General features: G+C 38.4%; 1 pseudogene; it reads right to left on the bottom strand.

Moving 5' to 3' along the window:
• Positions 1-25,354, bottom strand: part of LOC138815289 (leucine-rich repeat-containing protein 14B-like) — a 126,276-nt pseudogene extending 100,922 nt beyond the window's left edge.
• Between the last annotated feature and the right edge of the window lie 1,820 nt (positions 25,355-27,174).

The following is a 27,174-nucleotide window of genomic DNA, read 5'->3' as shown; positions in this document are numbered from 1 at the left end:
GCTTAGCTTGTTTTCTTTGCTGGCATTTTACTACTTGAACATGTCTCCAGTCCTGTTTTTTGCTGTCTATTTCGGAGATAGATTCCCAAGTACTTTTCTGCCTGGGCTGGCTTTGAACAGTGTTCCTCTGAATCTGAGCCTCCTGAGTAGCTAAGCTTATAGGCATAAGCCAACTCTATTAAGCCACCTCTGTTTTGGAGATTTCATGACAGTTCAAATGTAACTATAGGCTTAAAGAGAAAGATATACAGGATAGACTATTATATGTTTTTGAAAAGCAATTAAATTATAATCAAATCCACGTCCTTGAATATAGATGATATAGATTTTAAGAAAAAAGTTTGAAACTACTAATTTGCCAATCTTAATGAGCTTTTATTTATTTATTATTGTCTAATCTATTATTGAAAATAGCTCTAAGAAAATCTTATGTTCTACCCGTATTAGTAACATCTCAATGTGGAAACAGCTTTTGCTTGAAGTACAATTGAATCTCAATGTGGATGGTACTCAGGAGTTTGTAGAGGAGCCTCTGCTGGCCTCCTAAAGATGTGCCTACTGCCATCAGAGTACTGGCTGCCAACCTTCTGCCTTTCAAGTCCAGCAGATGAGGGATTCTAAGAAACATCACTTCTTGCCTGTGAAACACACTGGGCATAGAAAGAGGGTTACCACAGGCCAAGGATGGATACCATAGCTTACTATCTCACTATCTGGTACATTGAAATTTTATTTAAAGCATCTGTACGCAATCTTTGTATGTTAACATTCATGTATTTACCTCAAAGATATGAATTATATCTTCTTTATATAAAAATTAGCCACTTTAAAGTATAGACTGAAGGAAATTCAAAATGGATTTGTCTCATAGTTGAAAGTAATCATGTCGAGAAGACATAATCTTTTGATACTTATATTTATCATTTTAGTCACAAATGTTGCAGAATACTCTGAATTTTGCTTTGTGCTTTGATAAGCAAGAACTGTGGTTTATCATTCTTCAGTGTCACAAGCATGACTAGAAGACAATAATGGTTGGGATAAATTTGTGATCTTTTCTTCATTAGAAAAAAGGTTTTAAGAATCAACATATAAGTATGTATTTACTTCAGTTAACAATACTATTTTTAAATGTTTAATATTTATTTGAAATCATTCCAGGGAACCATATGGAAGGGGCTAATAATATTCCTCTTCCTCCTCCTCGTCGTCCTCCTCCTCCTCTTCCTCGTCTTCCTCCTCCTCCTTGTCCTCCTCTTCATCCTCCTCCTTCTCCTCCTTCACGAGTCCTGGGCTTGAACTCTGTATGGGCACTGTCCCTGAGCTGCTTTTGCTCAAGGCTAGCAGTATACCACCTGAGGCACAGCACTACTTCTGGCTTTTTCTGTTTATGTGCTACTGAGGAATCAAACCCAGCGCTTCATACATGCTAGATAAACACTCTACCACTAGGCCACATTTCCAGCCCAACAATACTATTTTTAAATTAAGGATCTGTAGGAAACAAATTGGTAGTTTGCCAATTTGTTTTTCACATGAATGGTTTATACTGGATATATTTATGAGTTATTGAATTATCAAGTCCTTTTATGTGTAAAATTGTTTGAAATGATGCTATATATCAGACATTCATATCTAAATTTTATGAGGAAGAAATATGGAGGCTAACATCACAGATAGTCAGTGATATTATCTAGGAATTGGATCTAGGTGGCTCCTGTTAACCAATTGCAATTGAAGGTAATATTATAGAACTAGTGGGAACTATATGTTTTTTTATTTCAGTATACTAAAAGCCAAAGAGCTGAAGTATCTTGCCTTTGACTATATTGTGAACTACAGAGCTGGAATTATAAGGTACAATAGCAAGGCTACGTTAAGCAAGGTTGTAGCAAACTTGAATCTCAGTGGATTTAATATAGAAAACTGTGATTTATTCTTTCATAATGGCTACTAGGTATTCAGAACACCCTGAGAAATGTATTCTACTTCCCTTACTGTCTTAGACTGGAAGTGACACATTAAATTCCTTTACAAAGAATGAAAACAAATGATCTCAACCTCACTTTCAGAATGTGTGCAGGAATGTAGTCTTCTTACAGATGTCCCTGTCAGAATGAGTCCTTATACTCAGCCACTTACTCTTATCGTGACACTTACCTGTGTCTCAACTTAGATACTGTGAACTTTGAATCTGGTCTGATGTTATTCAAAGAAAATTTGTATCCCTAAGAACTGTTTATTCTTAGCTTTCCTTGCTTTAAAAATATTAACTTAAATATTAAAAAATATTAATATTCTTATAATGGATGGGATTTGGGATATTTTCTTTATCATACTCAATATTAGACAACAATAAACCCTTATTCAAAATTGATGGAGAAACTCATTAGGCTTCAAGAAAGAATTTAGGTTTCAGATTTATTTCTTCAGGTTTTATAGTGAAAATGGGCACTCTGAACATTTCATATCCCTACTTTCTCTTGAAAAATGTCATTCTATAGCTCCAACTACATTTTCTTAGGTGAAATAGCTACAAAAAATATCATTGTAAAACAGAGGAAAATTAAGCCAAGAAATGATGTTTTTATAGTACTCTGAACAAAAGCCATGGTATATAAATGAGAGACACACACTTCATATTTATCATATTCATATAATATATAATGATGCAAAAATTCTAAAATTAAGTAATATTTTAATAAAATATGTAAACCTCACTCTACACTGACACCAAAGGACAATAAAATATGGTAGAACAATTTAATATCACCAAACAAGTTGTGCCATGAAGATTTTACTCTGCAGCCATGTGCCCATATCAAAGGCCTGGCTCATAGCCTCTGGGAGCTTTGGAAAGCTCTATCTTTGTACAGAGAATTTGGGACAAACCAGAGGCTTTATACTAAGGATGACACGTGTGAATGTATTTGTTATCCTAGGATGCTGACCATAGTATGTAAGTTTACTTCAATGAAGACAGGAGGTTATAGGGACTGAGTCTCATAGCTGATTCATGCCTCCATGAGCAGCCCCCAGTAAAAACCCTGATGTTAACACTCTTGTGAGTTTCTCTGGTTGGTACCAAACCTTGTCTCATACTGTTGCTGGGGGAATTAACTTCTGTCTGCTTCTATTATGTTAGTCGAGAATAACTCAAAGTTTGCTCATGGACTTTGCTGTCGGGTTTGTTTTTAATGCCTTTGCTTCAGTTTTCACTGCAATAAATGGCACTGCTTTACCCAGGTCTTCAAGTCTTTCCACTGAATTACTAAAAAGGAGGGAGTTCTTAAGTCCTTTAAAGCTCAAAGTGACTAAAAGTTCATAAATTAACTATTTTCTAAACAAATTATGAGACCAAGTATCATAATAATATTTCAAGTATTTGTTAGGCAATTTTGAATGAATATCCTTTCCTCTGTTTTCTCTAAAGACAAAGAATCCAGCATCGTTTTAATCTGTAGAAGTCTTAAAAGCTTTGTGCATAAGGGTATGAGTTTTAACCTAATCTTACAGAGCTCAGGAGAGAATAGAGCAATGCTTGAAAGCTGCAATCCAGACAACAGTGTAATGAGAAGAAATGAGTTGAAATGTGACTATGAGGTAAGTAAAAAGTTAGTCCTAACAATGTAGATTGGGGCCAAGTTGAAGAGGTTTTTGATTTTTCTGTTGTTTTCCATGAGACCAACAGATACACTTTCAGTAAATTTCAGTTAATCAGATTTCTGAAAGTTTCTGTATGAAGACAATTCCCTATAGGGATCTCTGTATGCTGCTAAATTCTAATCAAAACCTTACTGTTAGAAAAAGCACCTGTAATAAGGATATTGCAGCATTCCACACATATTCTCTCATTGTGACGTCCTTATCAAATTAACACAATACAGAACTGCAAAACTGATTTGTCTCCAGCCAGAAGTTGTTTTCTCCACCTACCATCTAAGAATCCAGCTATGTTCTCTTGGATTATTGTAAATCACAATAGTAAAGGTTTCACAATCACAATCATAATTTGAGTAATGAAATATGATGCAAATCCACTTCTGTCCCAGTTTCCCTGTGTTTTCCATGGCAATTAAAGCTTCCAGAATGACTGTTGTCAGAAAGATGCACTGGCATTTATGTTATTGATCACAGAGAACCTGAGTGCATACTGGTTTCTTTGGAAGTTATTTTTGAGGTATGAGGGTTAGAATGGGTGGAATTCATAAGTGTCAGGTTGAGGTAAATATTTGGATTACACAAGAACATGAGGACCTCATGTAGGGTTTCAAAGGTTATAGCTTCATGATGACCACCTCACATTTTCACTTGCACCAGCTTGGCCACTGCCTTTTCCCCACTGCTATATAAAGATAATATATGAAAGATATGCACTGATTTTAGTTTGTATTGTTTGTTTGTGTTTCTTCTGTCAAATGTAGAAAATAAAGGCAATCTATACTTGATGCTCCTTAATTTGATTCACTTCAAAATTCAGGTGTTTTGGCCATATTGTAGTACTAATTTTCTCACAACTATAGGCTATCTTTCACATTTATGAACGTATCATCTGTATTTATATTATGTGAACATTTATTCCATTTGCTTCTTACTATTTAGTAGACATGAGCTTGCAATACACTAAAATTAGACCTCTTATTTATTTCCTTTTCCTTAAAATTATATTCTTTCATATATTTCCTATCTCAATGTCATCAGTGTCCACGGTGATTTTTAAGTCAGAATCTGCAATCATTATGATTTTTCCCACTTCTTCATAAGTCCATTTAGCCACCATGTTCCAGATAATTTACTGCCAGAAACTTCATTATCCTATGCTCATTTTTTCCTGTTCTCCTATATATAAACAGCAGCATTAGTTTAGGCAACTATTCTTGTCTGATTCCTGTTTCTTATTTTGTATTTTTCATTTTGAAAATATATCATGAAATGTTGTAACAGATGCTTAGAGTATAGAGCAAGAGACATAAAAAGGTCAAGGTAAATCTTGTTTCCCTATGCTGCTAATCCTAGAGGAGTCTTCTATTGAGGAAAACTAACTGGAGCTATAGAACTGGAGTTCTATTGATATGTTAGGCTGAGCACCTGGGTGGAGATGTTGAATTGATGACTGACCCATAAATTGGATTTAAGGATACAGATTTTGGAAGTCACCTGGTTAGTAGTGGTATCAAAAAGCCAAAAGGTTGGATAAGGTCAAAAGTAACTGAGTCTAAGTAGAAAAGGTAGCTGTCTGTAGACTAATAAGTAGAAATTTCCAATTATTTAGGGGATGAGATAAAGGGGACAAGGGAAGTATAATGTAGGTGAAGGTCAGCTACAGGGAAGTGTAGTTGTAGATGTGGGAGGGAAGGGATGGTAGGGGAAAAACAAAGGAGGAGGCAACAATGCTTGATAAGAAATGTACTCATTACCTGGCTCATGTCACTGTAACCCCTCTGTACAATATTTTCACAATAAAAAATTATGAAAAAAAGAATAATTGAGGTGATTAAGCAGGAGCTTCCAGAGATGTGTGGTGTTGGAAACCAAGTGATAGGCTCTGTGAACTGATGGTGAAGGGGAAATAGATGAGAACTATTAGCAACTTGAAGCTTATTGGTGACTTTCCAATTCTACTAAAACATTGGGGCAAAAATCAATTATGAACAGTGTCTAAAAAGAATTAGATAATACATTGAGAAGGAAGAGTATAAGTGAGGTGTATAAGGAAGAGTATATAAGTGAGCAGAGAATTGGGATGGTTTTCTAAAAAGAGAAGTACACTCTAAAAGGGTTTTTGAGATGAGAGGTGTTTCATGCTACTGAGCAAGAGAAAATTGATGGCACAGGAAAGGAAGAAGAGAGGGAGCAGAGTAATGTTCTTGAATAAGCAAGAGGGGATTGGATCTGATACATGAGTGGAAGGACTGGATATATCTAAGATCATGGAGATTTCCTGAATGCACAGAAGAGGAGGCCGAGTGCATAGCTCAGAGGTGGACAGATGAGATGTGATGAGAGCTTGTGAAGTTTTCTTCCTGTTGATGCATTTCTCACTGAGAAATGAAGGTGGCTCAGTGGTATAGCACTTGCTTTGCATGCATAAGGCCCTGGGTTCGATTCCTCAGCACCACATAAGCCAAAAGAAAAAAGCCTGAAGTGGTGCTGTGGCTCAAGTGGTAGAGTGCTAGCCTTGAGCTGAAGAACTGAGGGACAGCGCCCAGGCCCAGAGTTAAAGGCCCAAGACCAGACCCAAAAAAGTAAAAGAAATGCAAACCAAGGTCATGATCTGGAAGTGAGGAACTGAAAACTTTGGGAGGTAATTTTCTTTTTCTCATGTCTTAAAGAAATTTATATAAGCCTATGAACTGGGTACCTGTAGCTCACATCTGTAATCTTAGCTACTCAGGAGGCTGAGATCTGAGAATCATGGTTCAAAGCCACCCTAGGCAGGAAAATCTGTGAGATTTTTATATCCAGTTAACCACCAAAAGCCAGAATTGAAGCTGTGGATCAAGTGGTAGAACACAAGCCTTGAATGAAAAAGGTAAAGGACAACACCCAGGTCCTGAGTTCAACCTTTGGGACTAGTACATGTGCACACATGTACGATTGTGTGCACACATGCCACCACACCCACACATGGCTACTTGAATAAAAATAGAACAATTTATATAAGAAGTTGGAGATTTAAAAGATAAAAAACGATACATAAACCTTCAGCTAAGCTAACTAAAGGAAGGCGGGAACAGGCTCAAATGAATAAAATTGTTGGTGGGAGTGTAAACTTGTTCAACCATTTTGGAAAGTAATATGCACGTTCCTCAAAAAACTCCACATAGAGCTCCCCTATGACCCAGCAATCCTACTTTTGGGCATTTACCCAAATGCTCACAAACCAGACCACACTAAATCTACCAGCACGACTATGTTTATTGCAGCCTTATTTACCATAGCTAAGATATGGAACCAACCCTATGCCCCTCAGTAGATGAATGGATCCAGAAAATGTGGTATGTATACACAATGGAATACTATGCCTCCATAAGAAAGAATGACATTGTCTCATTTGTTAGGAAATAGAAAGACTTGGAAAAAATTATATTAAGTGAAGTAAGCCAGACCCAAAGAAACATAGGTCCCATGGTTTTCTCTATTTTCAATTCCTAGTGTATGTCTGAGTCAAACAGAAAAGATCAGATAGGTTGCTGTTAGGGAAATGAACTCTAAGATAGGTATTCAAATGTATTTTTTTCTTTCATGCAATTGTTTCTAACACATTTATAAGATGATTTCTTTGTTGTTTTGTATGTCCCTTCCCCACGGTATAACATCTGCTTTCACTGTATTTGATATTGTTATAATTTGTGGAGGGGAAGGGAAAAAACAAATCATTTAAATAGGGATACAGGTGGACCCATTGCAACAATGAGACATACAAGTTGTTTTGTCGAAAATGAACTTTACAACTTTGGTGGGTGGGAGCGGGGAGAGTGGGGAGGATTGGGTGAGGGGGGTGAGGGGAGTATGGGAAAGGATGGGAAGGGGAAACAAAGGAGAAGGCTATGATGCTTGATAAGAAATGTACTCATTGGGGCTGCGAAGGTGGCTCAGTGGTAGAGCACTTGCCTTGCATGCCTGAGGCCCTGGATTTGATTCCTCAGCACCACATAAACAAAAAGAAAAAATCCGGAAGTGGCGCTGTGGCTCAAGTGGTAGAGCGTTAGCCTTGAGCTGAAGAGCTGACGGACAGCGCCCAGGCCCAGAGTTCAGGCCCCATGACCGGACCCCCCCCCCAAAAAAAAAAAGAAAGGAAAAGGAAATGTTCTCATTATCTTGCCCATGTAATTGTAACCCCTCTCAACAGTATTTTCACAATAAAAAAGAACAAAAAACCAAAAAGGGATAACACACACATCAATGAAATAATGGGCAAAATGGGCTGGGAAGGTGGCTCAGTGGTAGAGCGTCTTGCCTTGCATACCTGAGACCCTGGGTTCGATTCCTTAGCACCACATAAGCAAAAGGAAAAAAGCCGGAAGTGGCACTGTGGCTCAAGTGGTAGGGCGCTAGCCTTGAGCTGAAGGGCTGAGGGACAGTGCCCAGGCCTAGAGTTCAGGCCTCCTACCTGGACCCAAAAAAACCCAAAAATAATAAAGAAAAGAAATAATGAGGATAGTGAGGGAATATTTGAAAGCTTATATTCAAGTAAACTGGACAATCCCAAAGGAAGACACACATTTCTAGAGGTACTTGAACTACCAAAATTCAAACAAGAAAATATAAATCACTTAAATAGATCTATAAGGAATGAGAATGAAGCAGTAATAAAATTCTCCTGACCACAAAACTTCTAGGATCATATAATTCAGTGCTGAATTTGACCAGACCTTTAAAGAAAAACAAGCATAAATACTCAAAATTTTCCATGAGTAGAGGGGAAAAAATACTTTCAAACTTGCCACGCCTACTCCGGTGGAGTCTGCTTAGCATGGAACACCTGCTTTCAGACCTGAGAATGGGGCTTCACAGAAGCCTACCTCTGAGAATGGGACTTCACCAAAGTCTACCTCAGAGAATGGGGCTTCAAAGAGGCCTACCTCTGAGAATGGGACTTCACCGAAGTCTACCTCAAAGAATGGGGCTTCAAAGAGGCCTACCTCCTGGAAAGGCTGGCAAGCCCCTGGGAAAGATGTCTTTCTGTTTCTGTTTTTCTTTTCTTCGCTGTATAGGAGTGCCTATTAATCTTTTACTGTTCTTGCTGCTTGTTCTACTTACTCATGCTCAACGTTCCCTTATTCAAGTCTCTTTCTTGGAAGTGTTGATGATTCCAACATCTGATGAGTGTCCTGAGATTATGACTAACTCACCAGACTTAAGTGCTACCCTAAAAACCCCTCTTATGGAGGGTATTAGACAAGTCATAAGTAAATATAAAAGTATTGGTGGTTTCATGACGTCACTTCAGCAGAAGGAATTGTTTGTAAGAAATTTACAAGAAGCTGTAGGCACGGCTAGAGCAAAAAGAATGTATGGCTATTGGAGACTTCCTTTTAATCCTAAAGCATATACAATAGACTCATATAGATACCCTGTAGATAAAAAAGATGCAGAGGGATATTTGGACCAAAAGATAAAAAAGATCCCTAAAAGGTTGATAGATGAAAGGTGACAATGGCTTATCAGAGGAAAATGGTGGGATCCTCCATTATCTAGAGGACCCCAAAGACTTCCCCCAGATCCATAGCCTTTTACAGGTGTGTATGATAAGGATGGCAACCGTTGGGAAAACTACTTAGGAGAAAGAAATTCCTATTACTCTCTTTCATTTACTGAGAGACTTGCTAGATCTAGGCCTCCTTGGTGCTTACTATCAAAGAAGGAATAAGAAAGATCTTATGAGACAGTTAAGGCCACTATGGAAAAGAGTAAATGATTATGTGAAAGGGTTACAGAAAAGACACTATAAACTTAAATTTGATATATGGCCAGATTTAACTAAGTATACTGAATATCATGATTTTGGCCACAAATTGGGGACCCTCTAAAGAATGACAAAGGATCACAATTGCTTAGAAAATATTTGAAACGCATAAAGTACAAAACTAAACAAAAGTAACAATAAAGTACTAGAGTTCATGCCTTTCTGTCCAGCACCTTGCCCATATGCTCTGGTTAATGGTTAATAGATGATAAACATCGAAACCAATTGTATTTCTTAAAAGTAGAGCTAAAGCCTATCGTCATAGCTCCTCATCCAAAAAGATCAGGTGACCAGCTGGTGACCACCCAAGAATGAAGCCTTGCAGCAAGATTGTGTAACCTTTTGCCCTTTCTCATGGAGACTTTTGCTATAAAAGCTTGTTATCCTCTGCAATAAATCGCACTCAGCATTCACTCCTCTTGTGTGTGAGTTGTGTTTGTCATCTCCCCACCTGTTCCAGTTACCTCCACTAGGTATCCTCTGTCGTCCCGACAGAGCCAGTCCGCGGCACAAACTCATCATATGAAGCCAGTATTCCACTTATTCTAAAACTAGACAGGATACAACAAAAAGAGATTTATAGACCAATCTCTATGATGAACATAGATGTAGAAATTCCCAAAAAAATTGTTGCATGCCAAATGCAATACATCAAAAAGTTTATATCCTATGACCAAATTGCTATATTCTAGGTACTCAAGGTTAGTGAATCAACATACTTACATCAATAAATGCAATATCACATATGAACAGACTCAAGGAATCCTATAATCATCTTAATTCAGGCAGAAATATACTTTGACAAAAATTCAACATCTTTTCATGACAAAAGCTCTGGAGAAACTATGAGTTTAGGCAATGTTCCTCAATATAATAAATGCTATATTTGACAAGCCTATATTGTCAACGTCATAGTAAATGAAGGCAGAACTGAAATAATTTTTTCTAAAGTCAAGAACAATACAAGACATTCAGTCTATTCCCTTTATTTCTATTCACGATAGCACTGGAATCCTAGCCAGAGCAACAATGCACAAGAAGAAACAAAAGGGATTCAAATAGGGAAGGAAGAAATAAAGTATTGTTATTTTCAGATGATACGATTCTATACTTAAAGCACCTTAAAGTTCCACCTCTTTTGTAATATAGCAGAATATAAAGTCAGCATTAAAAAACCAATAACTATTCTGTACATCAACAGAAAAATAGGAGAATAATTCCATTTCCCAATAGTTTCAATTTTTTCTATGAATAAATTTAACAAAGGTGAAAGATTTCTATACTTAAAAGCATGAAACATTGAAGAAGAAATTTTAAAAAGACACTAGAAGATAGAAAGACATCCCTTGTTGCTGAATATACAGAATTAATATAAAGAAAATGGCTATATTAAGGAAAGCAATGTTTGCAGATAATGAAATTCCTACCAAAATCTCAATATCATTACTCACAGAAACAGAAAAAAAATCAATACTACAAATATAGCAAATATCCAATGCAATCCTGAACAAAACTAAAACAAAGTTGAAGGTATCATGATACCTCACTTCAAATTATATTACAAAGCCATAGGAACAAAAATAGCAAGCAACTGGCCCCAAAATAGACATGAAGATTACTGAATAGAATGCCCAGAAATGCTGCTACCACAATCTGATTTCTGACAAAGGATCTCAAAGCATGTATCAGAGAAAAGACAGACTTTTCAAGAAATGGTGCTGGAAAAACTTGCTTTCTTCATGCAGCAGACTGAAAACAGATCTCTTTCCCTCTCTCTCTCCCCTCCTCTCTCTCTTTCTCTCTCTCTCCTATCGTCAATTAAAAGTGAATCAAGAATTTTAATGTAAGACCTGAAACTTTGAAACTACTAGTCGTAGTCAAAATACTGGAATGCATTGGCATAGGTAGTGATTTCCTGATTAGAAATTCAATAGCTCAACAAATAAGGGCAAGTATTGACAAATAAAATTGTATTAAACTAAAAAGCTTTTACACAACAATGTCTCTAGAGGCTAAAGGGACCACCTACTGTATGGGAGAAAATCTAAAGCAATTATTCATCTGACGAAGAATATACATTATACAGAATATACAGTATATACATAAAACTCAAAACACTGAACTCTTCAATTACAAAAATGGGCAAAAGTGCTGAACAGATCATTCTTGGGGTAAGAAGAACAAACGGCCAATAAATACATAAAGAAATGCATAACGTCCCTGGCCATAAAGAAATGCAAATCAAAATGACAGAGATTTCATCCCACTCCAGCCAATATGGCTAGAGCAGAAACAACATCACATAGCATATGAGGATGCCAAGAGAAAAGAGTCCTGTTTGTAGGAATGCAAATTAGTGCAACTACTATGTAAATAAGCCTAAATTGATTTCCTCAAAAAAAAATAGTACTGTATGCTGCAACCATGTCATGATTGGGTATTTTATTTATTGAATATTGTTAGTGGGAGTAGGTATTGAATTTAGAGCCTTGAACTTGCTAGGCTGGTGCTCTCCCACTGGAGCCACACATCCAGCTCTGCTTTATGCTGGGCCACACCTCCAGCTCTGCTTTATGCTGGTCATTTTCAAGATGGAGTCTAGCAAACTTTCTTAGGCAGGTTGTCTTTGAACTGTGATCCTCCATATCTTAGCCTCCTGAGTAAGATTACATGTATAAGTTATCATCATTTGGCTCACACTTAGGCATCTATCTGAAGGAATGAAAGTCATAAAACAATGAATGTACTTATATATCCATGTTCATTACAATACTTTTCTTAATAGCCAAACCTGAGAAAAACCCAGATGCCCTATAACTGATGAGTGACTCCAAATATGTGCTCTATATATACAATAGGCAAGGAAAAGAACCACATGGTCATCACAATATATGGGGGAAAACATTTGACAAGATCCAACACCGCTTTATGATGAAAGTTCTGGAGAGTCCAGGAATATATGGGACATTCGTCAATATAATATAGGCATATATAATATAGACAGACCTACAGCCAGCATGTATTTAATGGTGAAAAGTTAAAACCATTCCCTCTAAAATCAAGAATGAGAGAAGGATGTTCACTCTCTCCACTCCTCTGCAATATAGTACTGGAATTTCTAGTTAGAGCAATAAGGCAGGAGACAAACATAAAGGGGATCCATATAGGGAAAGAAGAAATAAAACTCTCCCATTTTGCAGATAACATGATCCTGTATTTAAAGAGTCCCATGGATTCCTTTCCTAAGTTACTTTGGCTGAGTTAGCAGGGTATAAAATTAACCCCAAGCTGGGCACTGGTGGCTTATGCCTGGCATCCTAACCACTCAGAAGGCTGAGATCTGAGGATCGTGGTTCAAAGCCAGCATAGGCAGGAAAGTCCATGAGGCTCTTATCTACAGTTAAGCACCAGAAAACCCAAAGTGTCATTGTTGCTCAAAAGTTAGAGCACTTACCTTGAGCTGAAGAGCTCAAGGCCAGAGTTCAAGCCACATCGCCAACAAAGGAAGAAAGGAAGAAAGAAAGGAAGAAAGAAAGAAAGAAAGAAAGAAAGAAAGAAAGAAAGAAAGAAAGAAAGAAAGAAAGAAAGAAAGAAAGACAGAAAGAAAGACAGAAAGAAAGACAGAAAGAAAGACAGAAAGAAAGAAAGAAAGAAAGAAAGAAAGAAAGAAAGAAAGAAAGAAAGAAAGAAAGAAAGAAAGAAAGAAAGAAAGAAAGAGAGAAAGAGAGAAAGAGAGAAAGGAAGGAAGAGAGAAAGGAAGGAAGAGAGAAAGGAAGGAAGAGAGAAAGGAAGGAAGAAAAAGAGAAAGGAAGGAAGGAAGAAAGAAACCCCCAAAAATCAGTAGCTTTTCTGTATGCCAATAAGGAGAAGAGTGAATCTGAAATCAGGAAAGAAAGTCCTTTGTAATAGCCTCAAAAAACACTTTGGAATTACCAAAGAGATGAAGGACCTCTGTGATTAAAACGTTAGAAACAGGTTTAAGGAAGTAGAAAAACCTCCCATGCTCCTGGATTGGAAGGTTTAACCATGAAAATAGCAATATTGCCCAAAGCTATCTACAAATTCAATTCAATACCCATCAATATCCAACAAAATTCTTCAGTGATATAGAACAAACAATCCACAAACTAATCTGGAATATTGGAAGACCCTGAATAGCACAACCAATCCTTAGTAGGAAGATCAGTGCTGGAGGAATATCAGTACCAGGAGGAATATCAGTACCAAGCTTTAATCTCAATTAAAAAGCTATAGAAATTAAAACAAACCAAAGCAACTTGGTACAGGCACAAAATAGGACAGAGGACCAATGGACTAAAATAGAAGAACCAGAAATGAATTTACAGACCCATAGCCACCTTATATTTGATAAGGGAGCCAAAGGATGGCAAAAAGGACAGCCTCTTCAAAATTGATGCTGGCAGAATTGGCTACCCAGTACTTGTGCAGAAAACTGAATTTAGATCCTTATATATCAACCTGCACCAGAATCAACTCCAAATGGATGAAAGACTTTAATGTAAGATCAGACACCCTGATAATATTACAGGAAGATATAGGGGACACGTTAGGGGGTAGTACAGTTCAAAACTTACTAAGTAATGATCCAGAATCAGAACAAATCAAAGACTAGGTAAATGGAATTGCATACAACTGAAGAGTTTCTGCCTGGCAAAAGACATGCTTTAACAATTGCTGGTGGGGATGTGGCCAAAAGGGAACATTACTACACTGTGGTTAGGAATGCAAACTGGTTTAACTACTCTGGAAAGCAATATGGAGGTTCTTTAATAGACTAAACATATAACTTCCCTATGACCCAGCAATTTCACTCCTGGGTATGTATCTAATTGTCTAAAATCAGGCTATACAAAATGCCACCAGCATGACCATGTTCAATGCATCATTGATTACCATACACAAGACATGGAATCAGTTCAGATGTCCCTCAATGAATGAATGGATCAAGAAAATGTGGCCAGGCCCTGGTGGCTCATGCCTGTAATCCTAGCTACTCAGGAGGCTGAGATCTGAGGATCGTGGTTCAAAGCCAGCCTGGGCAGGCAAGTCCAATAAACAACTAGGAAAAAATGGAAGTGGTGTTGTGGCTCAAGCCGTAGTGCATTCGCCTTGAGCTGAAGAGCACCAGGACAGGGCCCAAGCCCAGAGTTCAAGCCCCACGATGAGAAAAGAAAAAGAAAATATTGTATGTAACAATGCTCAACAAGAAATATACTCATTGCCTTACTCATGTAACTGTAACCACTCTGTATAGCATGTTTAGAATAGAACAAAACTGTTTTTCCAAAAGAAAGAAAATGTGATATGTATACACAGTGTAATTCTATGCTTCCATTGGAGAGCATGACATTCCCTCGTTCATAAGGAAATGAAAAACTTGGAAAAAAAATTATAGTAAATGAAGTAAGACAGACCCAAAGAAAAACAAGCTGCATAATTTCCCTCATTTGTAATAATTAAAATGTGCCTATAAATCTACAAAAAATTCCAATGGATAGTAAAAGACAAATAACTACACTTGGACATAATGAATTAAACAGAAGTCTAAACATTCATACAGTGAGACCAAAGGAGGATATCCTTAATAGAGGGCTCAATAGGTATGTACATATGAGCATATAAAATGATATTTATAGAAATGAACTCCAAAAAATGGAAGTAAAAAGTTTTTTATTGTACTGTTTCAGTTTTTTAAAATCTTTCTTCTCTTCTCTTCTTTCTTTTTCTTTTATTTTTTTTAATTTTTATTTATTTTTTACTGTGAATATACTGTACAGAGGGGTTACAATTACATGGACAAGAAAATGAGTACATTTATTATCAAGCATTGTAGCCTCCTCCTTTGTTTCTCCTTCCCGTCCCTTCCCAACCTCCTCTCCCCCCACCCCAGCCTTCAAGCCCCCCCCACCAAAGCTGTAAAGTTCGTTTTCGACATAACGACTTGTACACCTCATTGTTGCAATGGGTCCACCTGTATCTTTATTTAAACGACTTGTTTTTCCCATTACTCTCCACAAATTAAACCGACATCAAATACAGTGAAAGCAGGGGTTATACTGTGGGGGAGGGACATACAAAGCAACAAAGAAATTATCTTATAAATGTGTTGGAAACAATCGCATGAAAGAAAAAAAACTGAATACATATCTTAGGGTTCATTTCCCTAACATTACCTTATCTGAACTTTTTTGCTTGGCTCAGACATATACTAGATATTGCAAATCAGGGAAACCTTGGGATCTATGTTTCTTTGGGCTTGGCTTACTTCACTTAATATAATTTTTTTCCGAGTCTTTCCATTTCCTAACAAATGGGGCAATGTCATTCTTTCTGATGGAGGCATAGAATTCCATTGTGTATACGTACCACATTTTCTCGATCCATTCATCAACTGAGGGTCATTGGGTTGGTTCCAGATCTTACTATGGTAAGTAATGCTGCAATAAACATAGTTGTGCTGGTAGCTTTAGTGTGGTCTTGATTGTAAACATTTGGATAAATGCCCAAAGTGGGATTGCTGGGTCATAGGGGAGCTCTATGTGGATACATTTAAGTAACCTCCAGACTACTTCCCAAAGTGGTTAAACAAGTTTACACTCCCACCAAAAATGCAGTAAGATTCCCTTCTGTCCAAATTCCCTCCAGCATCTGTTGTTATTAGAGTGCTTGGTTATAGACATTCTAAGTGGGGTGAGGTGGTATCTCAATGTTGTTTTGATTTGCATTTCTTTTATGGGTAGAGAGTTTGAGCATTTCTTCCTGTGTCTATTGGAAATCCTTCTTTGTTCTTCAGAGGAGTGTCTCTTTAAGTCTTTAGCCCCCTTATTTATTGGGCAGTTTTTTTCTTTGAGGATTTGTTGTAGGGGGATTTAATTTTTTGAGTTCCAGGTATATTTTAGATATGAGACCATTGTCCGTTGTATGGCTAGTGAAGATCTTGTCCCAATCTGAGGGCTTTCTATTGATCTTGCTTGGTATATCTTTTGCCATGCAGAAGCTCTGCAACTTCATACAATCCCATTTGTCCAACCTTTCTTTGATTTGTTGTGTTTCTGGGTCTCTATTAAGAAAATTTCGGCCTGCACCAAGGAGAACTAGGATTTCTTCTATTCAATCCTGTAATGTTTTCAGAGTGTCTGCTTTGAATCCGAGGTCTTTGATCCATTTGGAGTTGATTCTGGTGCAGGGTGATATATAAGGATCAAGCGTTATTTTTCTAAGAGTAGTTAACCAGTTTTGCCAGCACCATTTACTGAAGAGGCTGTCTTTCTTCCATTCTATTTTTTTTAGCTCCCTTATGGAACATTAGATGGCTATATGTCTGTAGGTTCATTTCTGGGTTTTCAATTCTATTCCATTGGTCCTGAGGTCTGTTCTTGTGTCAGTACCAAGCTGTTTTGTTTACTATGGCTTTATAGTAGAGTTTGAAATTTGGTATTGATATTTCTCCAGCATTGTTCTTTCTGTTGAGGAGCCTTTTAGCTATTCGGGATATTTCATTATTCCACATGAATATTTGGATTGCCTCTTCTATTTCCTTGAAGAATGAGGTTGGAATTTTGCTAGGTATCACATTGAATTTATAGATAGCCTTGGGAATTATTGCCATTTTGACGATGTTGATCTTTTCAATCCAGGAGCATGGGAGGTTTTGCCATTTTCTAAGTTCTGCTTTGATATCCTTTCTTCAGGTTTTTAAAATTTTCATCATAGAGCCCTTCACTTCTTTCGTTAAGCTTATTTCTAGGTATTTTATTTTTTGTGGGGTTATTACAAATGGAGTTGCTTTCCTAATTACAGACACACTTTTCTCTTTGTTGGCATACAGAAAAGTCATTGATTTGGCGGGTTTAATTTTATACCCTGCTACTTTGCCAGAGTTTTGAATCAGCTTGAGTGATTTGGGAGTGGAGTCTATGGGTTTCTTTAAATACAAGTTCCTGTCATCTGCAAATAGAGAGAGTTTTACTTCTTTTCTTATTTGGATCCTCTTTATGTTTGCATCTTGTCTTATTGCTGTAGCTAGGCACTGTAATAATAGATTGAAGAGAAGTGGAAAGAGTGGACATCCTTGTCCTTTTCCTGAGTTAAGACGAAATGGCTTTAGTTTTCACCATTAATATAATGCTGGCTGTAGGTTTGTCATATACAGCTTTTATTGTATTGACGAATGTTGCATGGATTCCTAATTTTTTAAAAACCTTCATCATAAAGGGGCGCTTGATCTTGTCAAATGCTTTTTCTACATCTATTGAGATAACCAGGTGGTTCTTATCCTTGCTCCTGTTGATGTGATTAATTATATTAATTGATTTGCGTATATTGAACAAGTTTTGCATCCCTGAAATGAATCCTGTTTTATAAGAGTGTATGATTTTTTTATGAATTGTTGATGTATCTGTTGAACAAGATTGTATCTGCAGACTATGGACTGGGCAAATACAGACTTTGGTTGATGGTTGCCTTAAGATCGTGTTCTAGCACAAAACTGGTGTTATTTTCATCCCAAATGGGCAGAATAAGCCGGAAAAATAAACACAAAAAAATAGCAAGTCCGGGTATCTCACTCCCACTCATGATAATCAGGGACAAAATAGATAATGAATAATCCAGAGTAGTGTTCCCAAATAGCTCTATAAACACTGCTGGCCAACATGATAAATGAAAAGATTGAAAACCTACAAAGGACTCTGTATGAGCGTGATAGTGAGAGAGAGGAGGCAAACCAAGATTTATACACGAATAGCATGAGTGTGAGGAAAATACTCAAAAACTAATACACGACTTGCATGAGCAGCTTGAGAATTCTCAAAGAGAAAGGTAGGAATGGCATAGGAAGTCTAAGAACACTCAAAGAGAACTACAGGAATGGTGTGAACGTGAGGAAGCTAAACAAAGTGTAATACAGGAATTTAGAGAGCAGGATGAGAATAAACAAAGATCACTAAAGGCATTCATGGAATCCATTAACAAAGAGGTGAAGGAAGTCGGGAGACCACAAACGGAATGCTGAAGGGAAACCAACAGAAGGAATGGAAGTCCAAGGAAACCATAACCAATCAACTAAGTGATTTGAGAATAAACACTGAGCACCAAATTAAGGAAGTAAAGAAGTTCATGCAAGATCTAAAACAAAGCTTCAACAAAGAATTTGAAGCCATCAAAGCTGACCAATTAGAAGGAAAAGAAATAAAAAAACAAAGTAGAAAGTCTTGACAGCAGGTTAGACCATGCAGAAGATCGAATCTCGGGGATTGAAGACAGCCCAGATATTATAGAGAAAGAACATACAACCATCCAAGACAAGTCCAAGAAATATGATAGATCTATCCAACACTTGGAAAACACAAGCAAAAGGAATAATCTGAGGATAATGTGTGTAGAGGAGCACCTAGAAATAGAAATTAATGGTCTAGGAAATTTGTTTAACAGGATCCTAGCAAAGAACTTCCCAAACATGCAAAAAGATAGGCCTATTCAGATACAAGAAACTTTTAAAACCCCAAATAGACAAGACAAGAATAGGACACCCCACTGCAACATTATAATCCACACAGGATCAACTCAGACCAAGGAAAAGATCCTTAAAGCTGTCAAGGAGAAAAGATTAATCACCTATAAAGGGCAACCAATTAAAATCACCTCAGATTTCTCAGCAGAGAGAATGAGAGCAAGAAGAGCCTGAAAAGATGGATGCCATGCCCTAAAAACAAACAACTATCAACCAAGAATACTGTACCCAGCTAAACTCTCCTTCATAACTGAAGGCCAAATAAAAACCTTCCATAGCAAAGAAAAAAAAAGAAACAATATATCTCCACCAAACCAGTCCTACAAAAGATTCTTAAAACCAGGGAGACCACAATAAAGGCCAAGAAACTGCACACAAACTGAAAATCCAAGAACCATAGGAAGAACCCAGTTTTTGCAGCCCCCAAGAAGGTGGATAACATGGCAGGAACTCCCAAATACCTCTCAGTCCTTTCTATCAACATTAACGGACTTAACTTTCCAATTAAGCGACATAGACTGTCTAGTTGGATTAAAAAACAAGATCCTTGTATATGCTGCCTTCAGGAGTCACATCTTGCCCGTAAAAACAAACACATTTTCACTGTGAAAGGCTGGAACAAAATCTACCAACCAAACGGCCTCCATAATCAGGCGGGAATTGCAATCCTAATACCAGATAAAATAGACTTCAACTTAAAATTTGTGAGAAGAGATAAAGAAGGTCTCTACAGATTAATTAATGGATCTCTCCTTCAGGAGGATATTACAATTCTAAGTATCTTTCGCCAAACAAAGGAGCACACAAATTTATCCAAGAAACACTACTGTCCCTCAAATCCCACATAGATCCAAAGACATTAATTGTTGGGGATTTTAACACACCACTCTCCCCACTACATAGATCAACTCGGCAAAATCTCAAAAGAGAACCCGCAGGTCTAAACAACTGCATAGATCAACTAGTTTTAACAGACATCTACCGAATATTTCACCCAGCAGCATCAGAATACACGTTTTTCTCAGCAGCACATGGAACATTTTCTAAAATAGACCACATTTTAGGCCACAAAGGAAGTTATACTTTGCATTCTCTCAGACCACAAGGGAATAAAGTTAGAACTCAACACCAAAAGCCACCAAATAAAGTCCGGTAACACATGGAGGCTGAACAACACACTGCTGAATCACGAGTGATTCATGGAAGAGATTAGAAAGGAAATTCAAATGTTCATGTTATTTAACAAAAATGAGCACACAAATTACCAGCTCCTCTGTGACACAGTAAAGGCAGTACTCAGAGACAAGTTTATAGCTCTGAGTTCCTACATCAACAAATTGGAGAGATCTGAAACCAACAATTTAATGAGACATCTGAACCTCCTTGAAAAAGAGCAGGAATATAAACCCCAATCGAGTAAATGGAAAGAAATAATTAAAATTAAATTAGAATTAAATGAATTAGAATCCAAAAAAACTATAGAAAGAATCAACAAAACAAAGAGTTGGTTCTTTGAAAAAATTAACAAAATTGACACACCCTTAGCAAACTTATCAGAAAAAGAAGAGAACACACCTAAATAAATAAACTCAGAGATGAGAATGGAAACATCACCACAGAAACAACCAAGATTCAGAACATTTTAAGGGAATATTTTTCAAAACTTTATGCTAATAAGTTTCAGAATTTGGCAAAAATGGACCTTTTCCTAGCAAATATTGACATGCCAAAACTAAACCAAGATGAGTTAAACCATCTCAACAGGCCCATATTAAGCATTGGAATAGAAACAGCAATAAGAGCCCTCCCATCTAAGAAAAGTCCACGACCAGATGGTTTTACAGCAGAATTCTACAAGTCCTTCATTGCAGAGCCCACACCAATACTCCTCCAACTCTTCAATGAAATTGAAAGAGAAAGTTCACTACCGAACACATTCTGTCAAGCCATCATAACCTTCACCTTCATCCCAAAACCAGTTGGGGACTCATCAAAGAAAGAGAACTATAGACACATTTCTTTGATGAATATTGATGCCAATCTTCTTTCTTTCATTCCCTTCCGTTGTTGTATAAGATTTCTGCAACCTTCATCTTGTATATAAGCTCATCTGATTTGGGAAGGGGGAACACAGAAATAGTGGGACAATAGGAAAACCAATCTGCAGTTGGATATGAACTATACAACTTTTGGGGGGAGAGAAGTCAGAAGGTGGAAAATTGGGAGAGAATGACGGATGGGGTGACCCCGTTCGAAAGAAAATGTACCCATTACCTGAATCATACTACCCCTGTGGACATCACCTTTATAATAGAGTTTTTAAGAAAGAAAATGTATTTTATTTCTAAATAGAAGAAAGAAGAAATGGTTGGAACTGGGAACACATTAATTGAAGTAAGCCATGTTCAGAAGGACAAAGGTCAAATGTTTTCTCTCATATGTTCATGCTAGACCTAAAAAGTTAACATATACATAAACACATAAAGAATGTTTGTAATTTAGGGGATTGTTGAGGAATGATATAGAGGAAAGGAAAAACAAATGTTAGCTGATGAACAATATAGAAATACAGTGCACCTGTGAAGAGAGCAGAATGAAATTCAGTGAAAGCATTTGAGTAATAGATAGTACTGGAGATAGGAGAAAATTAGAACAAAAGAGGATAGCAATAGAGTAAATTACACACATGTAAAAGGGCATGGTGAAACCCGTTTGAATAATAACCATACACTGAAACAAGCGAATGACAATCAGGAAAAACAGGTCTTATCCAGGGTATAGGTACTAGTGGCAAGGGGAAGGGAGAAGGAAAAGGAGAGTAAATAAGATCAAACTACTCTATGCTCACGTGTGTATAATGGATAATGAAGCTTGTTGTGATTGGTTTGGGAAAGGTGGAAGGGAAAAGAGGGAGAGAGGAGGGATTGAGTCTAATGAAAGTGCATGGTATAAGTATGGACATGTCAAATTGTTCCTCTGCAACTAATTGATGCTAATAAAAATATACAAAAGGAATTGTTATGCACTAAAATGTGATTATTAATTTAAGTTAAAAAAAAACGATTATATTTGTTGGAAGTGTGCTATTCCAGGTAAATAAAGAGATGGCATTAAGACTACTTTCAGCGATCATTTTTATAGTTTGTTACTAGAGAAACTCTGCTGATTGTGTAGAGTGCCACTATACTATAATGGGAAAAAAATCAGAATCACTACAGATCTCTCTACACTGAATGCAACAAAGGCCTGGGAAAGTATGATCCGAGCCTTGAGAATCAATAACTGCCAGCGCAGACTGATTTAACCAGGAAAGCTAGCAATCACATCCAATGGAGAAACTAAAATTTCTAAAAATAAAGAAAAAATAAATGGATTCATAAACAATAAGCTATCATTACAAAGAATATTAATATGGGGAACACAACCTGAAGAAAGCAATCATGAACAGAAATTTACATCAGCAGATATCACTAGAAGTCTGACTTAATAAGCTCAGGAAGAAAGGAAAGAAGAAAAACTTAGGAAAGCAGGAAATTGACAGGAAACACAATGCATCTCTCTATAATAATCATAAATATTAATGTGCTCAATTCATCAATAAAAAGAAAAAGAACTGCAGATTGGATCAGAAAACAAGACCTATCCACCTGTTGACTTCAGGAGACCCACCTCACAGCCAAACATAAAAACAAACTCCAAGTGAAGGGTTGGAGTAAGATCTACCATGCAAATATTCCCAGCACGAAAGCAGGAGTAGCTATCATGATATCTGGCAAAATAAATTTTTCATTAAAATCAATACAAATAGAAAAAGAAGGATACTACATACTTATACAGGGAACAATCCAAGAAGAATATATAACCATTATTAGCTTATATTACCCAAATACTGGTGCACACAAATATGTTAAGCAAATACTCTCAAACTTAAAGAATAAAATAGATCCAAATACTATAATACTGTTGTGCCCAGATCGCAGGACCCCCACCAAAAAGAACACAAGGGTCAGACTTTACAACTGTTTTAAGTTTTTATTTAGATGGGCTGCAGCTCAGGCCTCTCCCTACACTCCGACACAGCGGAGACTAGGAGGAGAGCCCTGAGATAAGGACTTGCAGGGCTTATAAAGGCTCACAACCCTATGTACCACCATGTGTTGCTCTGCTAGCTGAAACAAGCAACAAATGGTCGCTGCCTCATAACCATTCATTCCCCGCCCCGCCCCACCCCGCTTGACTTATGGTCCTGAGACACAATCTTGTGGCTCCTGCCCAAAATTAACTCCAACAGCACTCGATCTTGAATGAGTTCTTATATTTCTAGTCCCTCTCTGACAGTAGCCATAAACAACAATAACAATAACAATCAGTCCATTTTTCTTTTCTTGAGGCATATGCAAAATGGTTGGTTAGGATGCTTGGAGACTTCCCATGTTTCCCCTGGTCGTCCAGGGCAAAGGGGTCAGCTGGTCTGGAATGGGAGCAGTGGACCCAAGCAGCAATGCCATCTACCTTAAGGGCAGGAAGAGTAGCCAGTAGCACCATGTAAGGTCCCTTCCACCGTGGTTCCAGAGATCTCAGGTTGTGTCTTTGAACAAGCACCCAGTCCCCTGGTATAAACGAATGGGGGGGGGGGGTAAGAATAGAGGCAGAATCATATAATGCTCTAAACTGGGGCCACACATTTTTGTGGACAAGCTGTAGATAGTCAAGTTTACATTGAAATTCAGTATCACTCAAATCAGCAAGCAATTCAGTCTGAAGGCTAGGGATAATGGGTGGAGGGTGTCCATACATTATTTCAAAAGGAGTAAAGCCAAGCTGATAGGGTGAATTTGTTACTCTAAACAGAGCAAAAGGAAGGAGCGATACCCAGTCTGCGCCAGTCTCCAAAGCCAATTTAGTTAAGGTCTCTTTTAGAGTCTGATTCATTCTTTCTACCTGCCCTGAACTCTGGGGTCTATAAGCACAGTGCGATTTCCAATCCATCTCCAGTGCTGCGGCTATTCCCTGACTTACTTTTGAGATGAAGGCCAGTCCATTATCCTACCCGTTGGTGGATGGAAAGCCATACCTGGGTAGGATTTCTTCCAGGATCTTCTTAGCCATGACGTTCACGGTCTCATGCTTTGTTGGGTAAGCTTCAACCCAACAAAAACTAGCAAATATTTATATCCAAATTTTCCAGTTTTATTTTCTGTGAAGTCTACTTTCCAATACACACCTGGCCTATCTCCATGGAGGCAAGCTTCTTTTGTAACCGGTTGAGTGGGGGCATTGGTGAGCTGACAGGCTTTACAATTTTTAACAATGTCCTCAATGAGTTGATTTCCTTGCCTAATTTTTACTTCTGAGTCGGAGCAAGTCCTGCATTCTTCGGGTTCCCATGTGAGAGGTCCAATGGATTTTCTTAAGTATCCCCTTTCCTAACCTTTGTGGCAAGATAAGTTTCCCCTCCCCAGTTTTTCACCAGCCCGGGTTTTATAGACCATGGGAATTTTCTTTATCCACTCCAATCTTCTTGGGAGTACTGAGGCTCATGAGGCAAAGCTCATGGCCCTGGATCTACTAGAGTCAGTACTTCTGCTCTGGGCTGGAGGGCCGCCTCCTTAGCTGCCTGATCGGCCAAGTTATGTCCTTTGGTTATAGAATCAGTTCCCTTTTGCCGGGCGCTAGTGGCTCACGCCTGTAATCCTAGCTACTCAGGAGGCTGAGATCTGAGGATCACGGTTCAAAGCCAGCCCGGGCAGGAGAGACCGTGAGATTCCTATCTCCAATAAACCACCAGAAAACCGGAAGTGGTGCTGAAGCTCAAGTGGTAGAGCATTGAGGTGAAGAGCTGAAGGATAGTGCCCAGGCCCAGAGTTCAAGCCGACCAAAAAAAAAAAAAAAAAAAAGAATCAGTTCCCTTTTGATGTCTCGGCAGTGCATAATGGCAATATTTGCTGGTTCCCATAAGGCAGGGATGAGGCTTAAAATTTCTTGTTTGTTTTTAATAGCTTTTCCCTCAGCTGGCAGCAGCCCCCTCTCTTGGTAAATGGCTCCATGCACATGCATGGTGGCAAAAACATACTGACTGTCTGTGTAAATGTTTAGTCTCTGCTCTTTTCCCATCTCTAGGGATTTTGTTAGCACCACTAGTTCTGCTCTTTGTGCAGACATTCCCTTAGGGAGTGCTTCTGCCCACACTATCTCAGTGTCTATGGTGACTGCTGCACCCGCGTACCTTTTTCCATCTTGAATGAAACTGCTGCCGTCTGTGAACCAGGTATGTTCGGTATGCCATAGTGGCAAGTCCAACAAGTCTGGCCTCTTTTCTTTGGCCAAGTCTCTCTTTTCACGCTCAATTTCATGTTCTCTATCCTTCCTTTCCTGTCTTTGCTCCTCTGTCTCTCTCTTATTGTAAACCTTTTCCGCCATGGCTACTAGATCCCTAATAAACTTTTCACCAAGTCTGTGTAGAGCCAGCAACTTTGGCTTTATGTCTGGTGCAGCTTGATTTATATAGGCAAACATAATCATCTGAGTAGACTCCTGGGTCTCAAGGTTTTGACTAAAAACTTCCATGAGCCTCTCAAGATATGCTGCCAGACGTTCACTTCCTCCCTGTCTAACATCATAAACTTTGGCCATGTTAATAGGTCAGTGAGCTGCCAACTTGAGACCTGCCAACAGAGCCTGGCGATAGAGGAGGAGTCACTTCCTAACTTCAACAGTATTGTAGTACCATGTTGGTCAGATCTCAGGAAAATAGGCAGCGATCAAGGCAGGATCTGTGATGGGCACTCCTGTGGGCCCAGGGATATGTTTCCAGGATGCCTCTCAGATATGGTCTCTCTCTTCAGTGGTAAAAAGTACCTGCAAAAGCTGACTACAATCATCCCAAGTGGGCTGATGAGTAAAGAGAAAAGTTTCAAATAAACTAATTAAATTCTGGGGTTTCTCAGAAAAGGGGGCATTTTGGGCAAACCAATTGTATATATCACTGGTAGAAAATGGCCATTTTTGGGATTTCTGTCTACCATCCACATCCACAGGATCTACAGTGCATAAGAGAAAAACAGCTGCATTAGATGCCATCGTCGAGTGACTGGCCCCTCAGAAACTTTAAGGGCAGGTGCCGAGTGTTTGGCTGCTGGTTCTATAGCTGCCTTCTTCTCTTGAATATTCTCAGGCTCCACAGAAGGAACCTGGGAAGGGGAGTATGGGGGAGGAATATTTCTTCTTCCAAATCATCTCCCTGAAAAAGCGGGGGGTACAATTTCTTTTCCTCTTTCTTAGTTTCTTTTTGTAAGTCTAGGGGGCTAGATGGAGGGTTGCCCATGGTTTCCAGTCCCGTCAGTCTTACAGTCCAAAAAAACAATAAATAATACAAACAAAACACATGCAGGTCTGACAGTTACAAAGTGGAGATCTCCCAAATTGGTCCCCTGACTCCTGTCACGGCAGGGTTCCACAACACCCCACGCCCCACAGCAGCAGTAGCAGATCCAGAGTGTGTGAGTTGGGCCTTGGTTAGGAGGCCCTCTTGATCAGTTCCGGCCCAACACCAAACAAACCCATACCCCACAATTCTCACGGCGGGGTTCCAAGAACCCCCCCCCACAAGAGGATCTGGGACTTCTCCCAGTTCCTCCAGGTTTGTCGTACCAGCGTGTCTATTTCAACAACCCTTTACACAATATGAATTGGAGCGTTTGTCCTCACAAAGGAAAATGAAAGTGCAAACAGACAACAACAGGACAAGACAAATTAACAAAGACAGCTCTGTTTTACCTTTGGAGTCTGAGGTCTCAGGGGTCTTTGGGGGGATCTTGAATGAGTCCCCACTAATATGTTGTGTCCAGGTCGCAGGACCCCCACCAAGAAGACCACTGAGAGTCAGACATTACAGCTGTTTTAAGGTTTTATTTAGGTGGACTGTAGCTCAGGCCTCTTCCTACATTCTGACACAGCAGAGCCTTGGAGGAGAGCCCCGAGCTAAGGATTTGCAGGGCGTATAAAGTCTCACAACCAGGTGTACTACCATGTGTTGCTCCGCTAGGTGAAACAAGAAACAATTGGTCACTGCCTCATAACCTTTCAATACTAGGAGAGTTTAGTTCCCCAATCTCACCAAAAGACAGGTCTACCAACCAGAGGATTGGCAGAGAAGCCACAGAGTTAAGTGAGG

This window comes from Dipodomys merriami, unplaced genomic scaffold (genome assembly GCF_024711535.1).
Source record: "Dipodomys merriami isolate MVZ:Mamm:240054 unplaced genomic scaffold, mDipMer1.0.p SCAF_634, whole genome shotgun sequence".
NCBI classification, from domain to species: Eukaryota; Metazoa; Chordata; class Mammalia; order Rodentia; family Heteromyidae; genus Dipodomys; species Dipodomys merriami.
Note: the sequence above shows the minus strand (reverse complement) of the source record. Positions and strands in the feature narration are given on the sequence as shown.